This window comes from Arachis stenosperma, chromosome 6, assembly GCF_014773155.1.
Source record: "Arachis stenosperma cultivar V10309 chromosome 6, arast.V10309.gnm1.PFL2, whole genome shotgun sequence".
Lineage (NCBI taxonomy): Eukaryota > Viridiplantae > Streptophyta > Magnoliopsida > Fabales > Fabaceae > Arachis > Arachis stenosperma.
Window position 1 is genome coordinate 104,240,031 of NC_080382.1, and position 14,047 is coordinate 104,254,077.

Sequence of the window (14,047 nt, forward strand, 5' to 3'; positions counted from 1 at the left end):
CCCAATAAAGTCTAGCCAACCTCTTGCAATTGGTTTGAGGTCTCCCCTCTTGAGTTGGTTTGGGACACCCTTTGAGTTGGTTATCCACTTAGTTCCAGGGAGGCATATGTCCTCTAGAACTTGATCCAACCCTTTATCTGCTCTCACCATTCTCCTATTAAAGGATTCAGGATCATCTTGCAGTTGAGGTAACTTGAAGATCTCTCTTATTTTGTCCAGATGGAAGTACATAACTTTCCCTCTGACCATGGTTCTGTAGGTATGGTAAGCAGTTCCAGTCATTCTCTGCTTATCTGTTAGCCACAGATTTGAGTAGAATTCCTGAACCATATTCCTTCCAACCTTTATCTCAGGATTGGTTAGAACTTCCCATCCTCTGTTTCGAATTTGTTCTTGGATCCCCGGATATTCATCTTCTTTCAGATCAAATTTAACTTTCGGGATCACTGACCTCAGACCCATTATTTTGTGATAATGGTCTTTATGTTCTTTGGTTAAGAACTTCTATTGATTCCAAAGATTCTTTGGATTATTCTCTTTCTTTCCTCTTGAATTGGTTTGTTTTCCCTTAGGAGCCATGATCTTGATGAATCTTGGCTTTAGTGATCACGGAAAAGCACACCAAACTTAAAGGTTTGCTTGTCCTCAAGCAAAAGAAAGGAAGGAGGAGAGAGAGGAGAAGAGCAAATTCGAATGGTGTGGGGGAATGGTGAGGCCGAACTTGTTTTTATAAGGGGTGGGAATGAGATTTCAAAAAAAATTGAAAAGAAATTTGAGAAGATATGGAGAGAATTTGAGAAAAGGGTGAGTTTTTGAATAAGATTTGGGATTGATTTGAGAGGGATTTGAAGAATGATTTTGATTTGTGAGGATTTTAAAGTGAATGATGAAAGGTTGAGATGGGTTTATGTAGAAAAGTATGGGTAAGAAAAGGAAAGTTTGAAAAAATTTGATTTGAAAACGAAATTGTGGTCCCCCCCACCTTTCTGGCGTTAAACGCCCAGAATGGCACCCATTCTGGCGTTTAACGCCCATTTGTTGCCCCTTTTGGGAGTTTAACGCCCAGCCAGGTGCCCTGGCTGGCGTTAAACACCGGAATTCCTTTATCACTGGGCGTTTTTCTAAACGCCCAGGATGCTGCACACCTGGCGTTAAACGCCCAGAATGGTGCCCATTCTGGCGTTTAACGCCCAAAATGACACCTTTACTGGCGTTAAGCGCCCAGAATGGTGCCCATTCTGGCGTTTAACGCCCAAAATGCCCCTTACTGGCGTTTTTTCGCCAGTAAGCTCTTTTTCTCTACTTTTTGTGCTGAATTCTTCTGTAACTCTGTGAATTCCTTCATTTTTGGTACTTGCCTCTGTAAAAACAAAACATATGACCTACTAATGACTGGGTTGCCTCCCAGCAAGCGCTTCTTTACTGTCTTTAGCTGGACCTTTACTGAGAATCACTCAAGTCTCAGTTTTGAGCATTCCTGCTCAAAATTGCCTTCAAGATAATGCTTGATTCTTTGTCCATTAACAATGAACTTTTTGTCAGAATCAATATCCTGAAGCTCAACATATCCATATGGTGACACTCCTGTAATCACATACGGACCCCTCCACCGGATTTAAGTTTTCCTGGAAACAATTTGAGCCTAGAGTTGAAGAGCAGAACTTTTTGTCCTGGCTCAAAGACTCTGGTTGACAACTTCTTGTCATGCCATTTCTTTGCCTTTTCCATATAAATTTTTGCATTTTCAAAGGCATTGAGTCTGAACTCTTCTAGCTCATTCAGCTGGAGCAATCTTTTTTCACCAACTAACTGAGCATCCATGTTTAGAAGTCTGGTTGCCCAGTAGGCTTTATGTTCCAGTTCCACGGGCAGATGACAGGCCTTCCCATACACTAGTTGGTATGGAGAGGTTCCTATAGGAGTCTTGAATGCTGTTCTGTATGCCCACAGAGCATCATCCAAACTCTTTGCCCAATCCTTTCTTCAAGCTATCACAGTCCGTTCTAGGATTCTTTTATATTCTCTGTTTGAGACTTCAGCTTGCCCATTTGTCTGTGGATGATAAGGAGTTGCCACCTTGTGGCTAATTCCATATCTGACCATAGCAGAGTATAGCTGTCTATTGCAGAAATGAGTGCCCCTGTCACTGATTAGTACCCTGGGAACACCAAACCTGCTGAAGATGTGTTTCTGAAGGAATTTCAGCACAGTCTTGGTATCATTAGTGGGTGTAGCAATTGCTTCTACCCACTTAGATACATAGTCCACTGCCACCAGAATGTAAGTGTTTGAGTATGATGGTGGGAATGGACCCATGAAGTCAATTCCCCATACATCAAACAATTCTATCTCTAATATCCCTTGTTGAGGCATGGCATATCCGTGAGGCAAGTTACCAGCTCTTTTGCAACTGTCACAGTTACGCACAAACTCTCGGGAATCTTTATAGAGAGTAGGCCAGTAGAAGCCGCATTGGAGGACTTTAGTGGCTGTTCGCTCACTCCCAAAATGTCCTCCATACTGTGATCCATGGCAATGCCATAGGATCCTTTGTGCTTCTTCTCTGGGTACACATCTACGGATCATTCCGTCTGCACATCTCTTAAAGAGATATGGCTCATCCCATAGGTAGTACTTGGCATCTGAAATTAATTTCTTTCTTTGCACTCTGCTGTACTCCTGGGGTATGAACCTCACAGCTTTATAGTTTGCAATATCTGCAAACCATGGAGCTTCCTGAATGGCAAAGAGTTGCTCATCTGGGAAGGTCTCAGAGATCTCAGTAGAAGGGAGGGACGCCCCAGCTACTGGTTCTATTCGGGACAGATGATCAGCTACCTGGTTCTCTGTCCCTTTTCTGTCTCTTATTTCTATATCAAACTCTTGCAGAAGCAACACCCATCTTATTAGCCTGGGTTTTGAATCCTGCTTTGTGAGTAAGTATTTAAGAGCAGTATGGTCAGTGTACACAATCACTTTGGATCCCACTAGATAGGATCTAAACTTGTCAATGGCATAGACCACTGCAAGTAACTCTTTTTCTGTGGTTGTGTAATTCTTCTGTGCGTCATTTAGAACACGGCTGGCATAATAAATGACGTGCAGAAGCTTGTTATGCCTCTGTCCCAACACTGCACCAATGGCATGGTCACTGGCATCACACATTAATTCAAATGGCAATGTCCAATCTGGTGCAGAGATGACTGGTGCTGTGACCAGCTTAGCTTTCAGGGTCTCAAACGCCTGCTGATACTGTGTGTCAAACACAAATGGTGTGTCAACAGCTAGCAGGTTACTTAAAGGTTTTGCAATTTTCAAAAAATCCTTTATGAACCTTCTGTAAAATCCTGCATGCCCCAGAAAGCTTCTGATTGCCTTAACATTGGCAGGTGGTGGTAATTTTTCAATTACCTCTACCTTTGCCTTATCCACCTCTATTCCCCTGCTTGAAATTTTGTGCCCAAGGACAATTCCTTCAGTCACCATAAAGTGACATTTTTCCCAGTTTAAAACCAGGTTAGTCTCTTGGCACCTTTTCAGGACAAGTGCTAGGTGATTAAGACAGGAGCTGAATGAGTCTCCATACACTGAGAAGTCATCCATGAAGACTTCCAGAAATTTCTCCACCATATCAGAGAAGATGGATAACATACATCTCTGAAAGGTTGCAGGAGCATTACACAGACCAAAAGGCATCCTCCTGTAGGCAAACACGCCAGAAGGGCAAGTAAATGCTGTTTTCTCTTGGTCCTGAGGATCTACTACAATTTGGTTGTAACCTGAATAGCCATCCAAAAAGCAGTAATAATCATGACCAGCCAGTCTTTCTAGCATTTGGTCTATGAATGGTAAAGGAAAATGATCCTTTCTGGTGGCTGTATTGAGCCTTCTGTAGTCAATACACATACGCCATCCTGTGACTGTTCTTGTAGGAACCAGTTCATTTTTTTCATTATGAACCACTGTCATGCCTCCCTTCTTGGGGACAACTTGCACAGGGCTCACCCAGGGGCTATCAGAAATAGGATAAATAATCCCAGCCTCTAGTAATTTAGTGACCTCTTTCTGCACCACCTCCTTCATGGCAGGATTTAGCCTCCTCTGTGGTTAGACCACTGGTTTGGCATTATCCTCCAACAGGATCTTGTGCATGCATCTGGCTGGGCTAATGCCCTTAAGATCACTTATGGACCACCCAAGAGCTGTCTTGTGTGTCCTTAGCACTTGAATCAGTGCTTCCTCTTCCTGTGGATTTAAAGCAGAGCTTATAATCACTGGAAAAGTGTCACCCTCTCCCAGAAAAGCATACTTCAGGGATGGTGGTAGTGGTTTGAGTTCAGGTTTGGGAGGTTTATCCTCCTCCTGAGGAATTTTCGAAAATTCCTTTGTTTCCTGTGGTTCTTCTTGATCAGGTTGAACATCCTTGAAGATGTCTTCAAGCTCTGATTCTAGGCTTTCAGTCATATTGATCTCTTCTACCAGAGAGTCAATAATGTCAGTGCCCATGCAGTCATTTGGTGTGTCTGGATGCTGCATAGCTTTTACAGCATTCAACTTGAACTCATCCTCATTGACCCTCAGGGTTACTTCCCCTTTGTGTACATCAATGAGAGTTCGTCCAGTTGCTAGGAAAGGTCTTCCTAGAATGAGAGTTGCACTTTTGTGCTCTTCCATTTCCAGCACCACAAAGTCAGTTGGAAAGGCAAATGGCCCAACCTTAACAATCATATCCTCTATTATGCCTGATGGGTGTTTAATGGAGCCATCAGCAAGTTGGAGGCATATCCGGGTTGGTTTGACTTCTCCAGTCAACCCAAGCTTTCTGATAGTGGATGCCGGTATTAGATTGATGCTTGCTCCAAGATCACATAGGGCTGTCTTGGTGCAGGCACCTTCTAATGTGCATGGTATCATAAAGCTTCCTGGATCTTGAAGCTTTTCTGGTAAGCTTTTCAGAATGACTGCACTGCATTCTTCAGTGAGAAATACTTTTTCAGTTTCTCTCCAATCCTTCTTATGACTTAGGATCTCTTTCATGAACTTAGCATAAGAAGGTATTTGCTCAAGTGCCTCTGCAAACGAAATCTTTATTTCAAGAGTCCTTAAATAGTCTGCAAAGCGGGCAAATTGCTTATCCTGTTCCGCTTTGCGGAGTTTCTGAGGATAAGGCATCTTGGCTTGATATTCTTCAACCTTAGATGCTGCAGGTTTATTCCTTACAGAAATGGTTGAAGAAGCCTTTTTAGAGGGATTACTGTCAGCACTCTCAGGTGTCTGATCCTCCCTTGGCGTCTGAACGCCAGGAATGGGTGAAGATTGGGCGTTAAACGCCAACTTCTCTCCCCTTTCTGGCGTTTGAACGCCAGAACTGGGCAAGGAATGGGCGTTTAACGCCAACTTTCCTTCCCCTTCTGGCGTTTGAACGCCAATAGCATTCCTCTCTGGGCTCTTACTGTCCTCAGAGGGATTTTGAACAGTGGTTTGGTTGTCCTCTGTCAATTGTTCCTTATTTGGCTTTTTGCTCTTTTGAGCAGTGTTATTCAGTGTCTTACCACTCCTCAGTTGAACTGCTTGACATTCCTCTGTTATCTGTTTAGATATTTGCTGTTTTGCTTGATTCAACTGTAGTTCTATGTTCTTGTTAGCAACTTTAGTTTCATGGAGTATCTCTTTAAATTCTGCTAACTGTTCTGTCATCAGGAGCAATTGTTGATTAAGCTCAATCATCTGTTCTTGAGGATTAGGATCAGTGACTACTATCATGACTTCCTCTTTTGGAGAGAACTCATTGCTAGAGTACAAATATTGGTTTCTAGCAACAGTGTCTATAAGCTCTTGAGCCTCTTCAATAGTCTTCCTCATGTGTATAGATCCACTAGCTGAGTGGTCTAAAGACATCTGAGCTTTTTCTGTAAGCCCATAGTAGAAGATGTCTAACTGTACCCACTCTGAAAACATTTCAGAGGGGCATTTTCTTAGCATACCTCTATACCTCTCCCAGGCATTGTAAAGGGATTCATTATCCTCTTGTTTAAAGCCTTGGATGTCCAGCCTTAGCTGTGTCATCCTCTTTGGAGGGTAAAAATGATTCAGGAATTTGTCTGATAACTGTTTCCATGTCTTTATGCTTGCTGTAGGTTGGTTATTCAACCACCTTTTAGCTTGATCTTTTACAGCAAATGGAAACAGTAATAGTCTGTAGACATCCTGATCCACCTCTTTATCATGTACTGTGTCAGCAATTTGTAAGAACTGTGCCAGAAACTCAGTAGGCTCTTCCTGAGGAAGACCAGAATACTGGCAATTTTGCTGCACTATGATAATGAGTTGAGGGTTTAGCTCAAAGCTGCTTGCTTTGATGGGAGGTGTACAGATGCTACTCCCATATGCAGCTGTAATGGGGTTGGCATATGACCCCAGAGTCCTTCTGGACTGATCAATTCCACTTAGGTCCATAGTGGATAAAGGGAACTGATATGGATTGCAAATAGATAAATTTTGTTTTTTTTTTTGAATTAACCGAAAAATTAAAATAAAATAAAACAAAAAGAAAATAAATTAAAAATTCAAAAATTAAAAGCAAATAAGATCAAAGCAAATTGAAAACTGAATCAATTAGTTAATTGAAAAGATTTTGAGATTAGCAATTAGAAAGATATGATTGAAAAATGTTTATGAAAAAGATTTGATTTTTGAAGTGAAGAAAGAGAAAAACAACAAAATGACACCAAACATAAAATTTTAGAAAATCAAACACAACTTTTTTCGAAAATTTTAAAGGAAAAACACAAAGAGGACACCAAACTTAGAATTTTTACGGATCAAAAAGGGACTAAAGACATGCAAATTCGAAAATTAGAAGGAAAACAAAAGCATGCAATTGACACCAAACTTAAAATATGAAACTAGACTCAACTAAAAGACTCTAAACCAACAAAAATAAAACAGTCCTAATCTAAGCAACAAGATAAGCCGTCAGTTGTCCAAACTCGAACAATCCCCGGCAACGGCGCCAAAAACTTGGTGCGCGAAATTGTGATCACTACACAACTTTGCACAACTAACCAGCAAGTGCACTGGGTCGTCCAAGTAATACCTTACGTGAGTAAGGGTCGATCCCACGGAGATTGTTGGTATGAAGCAAGCTATGGTCACCTTGTAAATCTCAGTCAGGCAGACTCAAATGGGTATAGATGATGAATAAAACATAAAGATAAAGATAGAGATACTTATGTATATCATTGGTGGGAATTTCAGATAAGCGTATGAAGATGCTTTCCCTTCCGTCTCTCTGCTTTCCTACTGTCATCATCCAATCCTTCTTACTCCTTTCCATGGCAAGCTTATGCAAGGGTTTCACCGTTGTCAATGGCTACCTCCCATCCTCTCATTGAAAATGTTCAACGCACCCTGTCATGGCACAGCTATCCATCTGTCAGTTCTCAATCAGGCCGGAATAGAATCCAGTGATTCTTTTGCGTCTATCACTAACGCCCCGCCTTCAGGAGTTTGAAGCACGTCACAGTCATTCAATCATTGAATCCTACTCAGAATACCACAGACAAGGTTAGACCTTCCGGATTCTCTTGAATGCCGCCATCAGTTCTTGCCTATACCACGAAGACTCTGATCTCACAGAATGGCTGGCTCGTTTGTCAGGCGAGCACTCGGTTGTCAGGCGATCAACCATGCATCGTGTATCAGGAATCCAAGAGATATTCACTAGAGCCTCGTATGCTTGTAGAACAAGAGTGGTTGTCAGTCACTTTGTTCATGAGTGAGAATGATGATGAGTGTCACGGATCATCACATTCATCAAGTTGAAGAACAAGTGATATCTTGGACAAAGAACAAGCGGAATTGAATAGAAGAACAATAGTAATTGCATTAATACTCGAGGTACAACAGAGCTCCACACCTTAATCTATGGTGTGTAGAAACTCCACCGTTGAAAATACATAAGAACAAGGTCTAGGCATGGCCGTGAGGCCAGCCTCCCAGTGATCAAAAGATTCAAAGATCTCCAGATTCCAAAAATACAATAGTAAAAGGTCCTATATATAGAAAACTAGTAGCCTAGGGTGTACAGAGATGAGTAAATGATATAAAAATCCACTTCCGGGCCCACTTGGTGTGTGCTTGGGCTGAGCAATGAAGCATTTTCGTGTAGAGACTCTTCTTGGAGTTAAACGCCAGCTTTTATGCCAGTTTGGGCGTTTAACTCCCATTTAGGTGCCAGTTCCGGCGTTTAACGCTGGGAATTCTGAGGGTGACTTTGAACGCCGGTTTGGGCCATCAAATCTTGGGCAAAGTATGGACTATCATATATTGCTGGAAAGCCCAGGATGTCTACTTTCCAACGCCGTTGAGAGCGCGCCAATTGGGCTTCTGTAGCTCCAGAAAATCCACTTCGAGTGCAGGGAGGTCAGAATCCAACAGCATCTGCAGTCCTTTTCAGTCTCTGGATCAGATTTTTGCTCAGGTCCCTCAATTTCAGCCAGAAAATACCTGAAATCACAGAAAAATACACAAACTCATAGTAAAGTCCAGAAAAGTGAATTTTAACTAAAAACTAATAAAAATATACTAAAAACTCAACTCAAACTACTAAAAACATACTAAAAACAATGCCAAAAAGCGTACAAATTATCCGCTCATCACAACACCAAACTTAAATTGTTGCTTGTCCCCAAGCAACTGAAAATCAAATAAGATAAAAAGAAGAGAATATGCAATGAATTCCAAAAACATCTATGAAGATCAGTATTAATTAGATGAGCGGGGCTTTTAGCTTTTTGCCTCTGAACAGTTTTGGCATCTCACTCTATCCTTTGAAATTCAGAATGATTGGCTTCTTTAGGAACTCAGAATCCAGATAGTGTCATTGATTCTCCTAGTTAAGTATGATGATTCTTGAACACAGCTACTTATTGAGTCTTGGCCGTGGCCCAAAGCACTCTGTCTTCCAATATTACCACCGGATACATACATGCCACAGACACATAATTGGGTGAACCTTTTCAGATTGTGACTCAGCTCTGCTAGAGTCCCCAATTAGAGGTGTCCAGGGTTCTTAAGCACACTCTTTTTGCCTTGGATCACAGCTTTATTTCTTTCTTTCTTTTTCTCTTTCTCTTTTTTTTTCGTTTTTTTCTCTTTTTTTTTTGTATTCACTGCTTTTTCTTGCTTCAAGAATCATTTTTTTTATGATTTTTCAGATCCTCAGTAACATGTCTCCTTTTTCATCATTCTTTCAAGAGCCAACATTCATGAACCACAAATTCAAAAGACATATGCACTGTTTATGTATACATTCAGAAAACAAAAGTGTTGCCACCACATCAAAATAATCAATCTGTTATAAAATTCAAAATTTATGCAATTCTTCTCTTTTTCAATTAAGAACATTGTTTATTTAAGAAAGGTGATGGATTCATAGGACATTCATAACTTTAAGGCATAGACACTAAGACACTAATGATCATAAGACACAAACATGGATAAACATAAAGCATAAATTTTCGAAAAACAAGAAAATAAAGAACAAGGAGATTAAAGAACGGGTCCACCTTAGTGATGGCGGCTTGTTCTTCCTCTTGAAGGTCTTATGGAGTGCTTGAGCTCCTCAATGTCTCTTCCTTGTCTTTGTTGCTCCTCTCTCATGATTCTTTGATCTTCTCTAATTTCATGGAGGAGGATGGAATGTTCTTGGTGCTCCACCCTTAGTCGTCCCATGTTGGAACTTAATTCTCCTAGGGAGGTGTTAATTTGCTCCCAATAGTCTTGTGGAGGAAAGTGCATCCCTTGAGGCATCTCAGGGATCTCATGATGAGAGGGGTCTCTTGTTTGCTCCATCCTTTTCTTAGTGATGGGCTTGTCCTCATCAATGGGGATGTCTCCCTCTATGTCAACTCCAACTGAATAACAGAGGTGACAAATAAGGTGAGGAAAGGCTAACCTTGCCAAGGTAGAGGACTTGTCCGCCACCTTATAAAGTTCTTGGGCTATAACCTCATGAACTTCCACTTCTTCTCCAATCATGATGTTATGAATCATGATGGCCCGGTCTAGAGTAACTTCGGACCGGTTGCTAGTGGGAATGATTGAGCGTTGGATAAACTCCAACCATCCTCTAGCCACGGGCTTGAGGTCATGCCTTCTTAATTGAACCGGCTTCCCTCTTGAATCTCTCTTCCATTGGGCGCCCTCTTCACAAATGTCAGTGAGGACTTGGTCCAACCTTTGATCAAAGTTGACCCTTCTAGTGTAAGGATGTTCATCTCCTTGCATCATGGGCAAGTTGAATGCCAACCTTACATTTTCCGGACTAAAATCCAAGTATTTCCCCCGAACCATAGTAAGCCAATTCTTTGGATCCGGGTTCACACTTTGATCATGGTTCTTGGTGATCCATGCATTAGCATAGAACTCTTGAACCATTAAGATTCCGACTTGTTGAATGGGGTTGGTAAGAACTTCCCAACCTCTTCTTCGGATCTCATGTCGGATCTCTGGATATTCACTCTTTTTGAGTGAAAAAGGGACCTCAGGGATCACCTTCTTCAAGGCCACAACTTCATAGAAGTGGTCTTGATGCACCCTTGAGATGAATCTCTCCATCTCCCATGACTCGGAGGTGGAAGCTTTTGCCTTCCCTTTCCTCTTTCTAGAGGTTTCTCCGGCCTTGGATGCCATAAATGGTTATGGAAAAACAAAAAGCAATGCTTTTACCACACCAAACTTAAAAGGTTTGCTCGTCCTCGAGCAAAAGAAGATAGAAGAGAGTAGAAGAAGAAGAAATGAGGAAGAAGGGAGTGGCTTTGTGTTCGGCCAAAGAGGGGGAGAAGTGGTGTTTAAGTTGTGTGAAAATGAAGGAGTGAAGAAGGGTTTATATAGGATTGAGGGGAGGGGTAGGGTTCGGCCATTATGGGTGGGTTTGGGAGGGAAAGTGGTTTGAATTTGAATGGTGAGGTAGGTGGGGTTTTATGAAGGATGGATGTGAGTGGTGAAGAGAAAGATGGGATTTGATAGGTGAAGGGTTTTTTGGGGAAGAGGTATTGAGGTAATTGGTGAATGGGTGAAGAAGAAGAGAGAGTGGTGGGTTGGTGGGGATCCTGTGGGGTCCACAGATCCTGAGGTGTCAAGGAAAAGTCATCCCTGCACCAAATGGCATGCAAAAACACGTTTTGTGCCAAATCTGGCGTTAAACGCCGGGCTGGTGCCCATTTCTGGCGTTTAACGCCAGGTTCTTGCCCTTTTCTGGCGTTTAACGCCAGTCTGGTGCCCCTTTCTGGCGTTAAACGCCCAGAATGGTGCCAGACTGGGCGTTAAACGCCCAACTGCTAGCCTTACTGGCGTTTAAACGCCAGTAGGTTCTTCCTCCAGGGTGTGCTGTTTTTCTTCCTGTTTTTCATTCTGTTTTTGCTTTCTCAATTGATTTTGTGACTTCTTATGATCATCAACCTACAAAAAACATAAAATAACAAAAGAAAATAGATAAAATATAACATTGGGTTGCCTCCCAACAAGCGCTTCTTTAATGTCAGTAGCTTGACAGAGGGCTCTCATGGAGCCTCACAGATACTCAGAGCAATGTTGGAACCTCCCAACACCAAACTTAGAGTTTGAATGTGGGGGTTCAACACCAAACTTAGAGTTTGGTTGTGGCCTCCCAACACCAAACTTGGAGTTTGACTGTGGGGGCTCTGCTTGACTCTGATTTGAGAGAAGCTCTTCATGCTTCCTCTCCATGGTGACAGAGGGATATCCTTGAGCCTTAAACACAAAGGATTATTCATTCACTTGAATGATCAGTTCACCTCCATCAACATCAATCACAGCCTTTGCTGTGGCTAGGAAGGGTCTGCCAAGGATGATAGATTCATCCATGCATTTCCCAGTCTCTAGGACTATGAAATCAGCAGGGATGTAATGGTCTTCAATCTTCACCAAAACATCCTCTACAAGTCCATAAGCTTGTTTTCTTGAATTGTCTGCCATCCCTAGTGAGATTCTTGCAGCTTGCACCTCAAAGATCCCTAGCTTCTCCATTACAGAGAGAGGCATGAGGTTTACACTTGACCCTAAGTCACATAGAGCCTTCTTGAAGGTCATGGTGCCTATGGTACAAGGTATTGAAAACTTCCCAGGATCTTGTCTCTTTTGAGGTAATTTCTGCCAAGACAAGTCATCCAGTTCTTTGGTGAGCAAAGGAGGTTCGTTCTCCCAAGTCTCATTTCCAAATAACTTGTCATTTAGCTTCATGATTGCTCCAAGGTATTTAGCAACTTGCTCTTCAGTGACATACTCATCCTCTTCAGAGGAAGAATACTCATCAGAGCTCATGAAAGGCAGAAGTAAGTCCAATGGAATCTCTATGGTCTCATTTTGAGCCTCAGATTCCCATGGTTCCTCATTAGGGAACTCATTGGAGGCTAGTGCACGCCCATTGAGGTCTTCCTCAGTGGCGTTCACTTCCTCTCCTTCCTCTCCAAATTCGGCCATGTTTATGGCCTTGCACTCTCCTTTTGGATTTTCTTCTGTATTGCTTGGGAGAGTACTAGGAGGGAGTTCAGTAATTTTCTTGCTCAGCTGTCCCACTTGTGCCTCCAAATTCCTAATGGAGGACCTTGCTTCAGTCATGAAACTTTGAGTGGTTTTGATTAGATCAGAGACCATGGTTGCTAAGTCAGAGGTGTTCTGCTTAGAATTCTCTGTCTGTTGCTGAGAAGATGATGGAAAAGGCTTGCCATTGCTAAACCTGTTTCTTCCACCATTATTGTTATTGAAACCATGTTGAGGTCTCTCTTGATTCTTCCATGAGAAATTTGGGTGATTTCTCCATGAAGAATTATAGGTGTTTCCATAGGGTTCTCCTAGGTAATTCACCTCTTCCATTGAAGGATTCTCAGGATCATAAGCTTCTTCTTCAGATGAAGCATCCTTAGTACTGCTTGGTGCATTTTGCATTCCAGACAGACTTTGAGAATTCAAATTGACTTGTTGAGTCAATATTTTATTCTGAGCCAGAATGGCATTCAGAGTATCAATCTCAAGAACGCCTTTCTTCTAACTTGTCCCATTGTTCACAGGATTCCTTTCAGAAGTGCACATGAATTGGTTATTTGCAACCATTTCAATTAGCTCTTGAGCCTCTGTAGGCGTCTTCTTCAGATGAAGAGATCCTCCAGCAGAGCTATCCAAAGACATCTTGGACAGTTCAGAGAGACCATCATAGAAAATACCTATGATGCTCCATTCAGAAAGCATGTCAGATGGACATTTTCTGATTAATTGTTTGTATCTTTCCCAAGCTTCATAGAGGGATTCTCCATCCTTCTGTCTGAAGGTTTGGACTTTCACTCTAAGCTTACTCAATTTTTGAGGTGGAAAGAACTTTGCCAAGAAGGCATTGACTAGCTTTTCCCATGAGTCCAGGCTTTTTTTAGGTTGTGAGTCCAACCATGTCCTAGCTCTGTCTCTTACAGCAAAAGGGAATAGCATAAGTCTGTAGACCTCAGGGTCAACCCCATTAGTCTTGACAGTGTCACAGATTTGCAAGAATTCAGCTAAGAACTGATGAGGATCTTCCAATGGAAGTCCATGGAACTTGCAATTCTGTTGCATTAGAGAAACTAATTGAGGCTTAAGCTCAAAGTTGTTTGCTCCAATGGCAGGGATAGAGATGCTTCTCCCATAGAAGTCGGGAGTAGGTGCAGTAAAGTCACCCAGCACCTTCCTTGCATTGTTTTTGTTTTCGGCTGCCATGTGTTCTTCTTCTTTGAAGAATTCGGTCAGGTCCTCTACAGAGAATTGTGCTTTAGCTTCTCTTAGTTTTCGCTTCAAGGTCCTTTCAGGTTCAGGGTCAGCTTCAACAAGAATGCTTTTGTCTTTGTTCCTGCTCATGTGAAAGAGAAGAGAACAAGAAAATATGGAATCCTCTATGTCACATTATAGAGATTCCTTGAGGTGTCAGAGGAACAGAAAAATAGAAAGAAGAGGTAGAAGAATTCGAACTTAATTAGATAGAGTTCGAATTGTGCATTGA

At 41.9% G+C, this 14,047-nt stretch overlaps 1 non-coding gene across 1 annotated transcript; it reads left to right on the top strand.

The window, feature by feature from the left end:
- The first annotated feature begins 13,267 nt into the window (after nucleotides 1–13,267).
- Nucleotides 13,268–13,371, top strand: LOC130937999 (small nucleolar RNA R71). Its single transcript, XR_009069184.1, has one exon. It is a non-coding gene; the product is annotated as a small nucleolar RNA R71 (small nucleolar RNA).
- The last annotated feature ends 676 nt before the right edge of the window (nucleotides 13,372–14,047 follow it).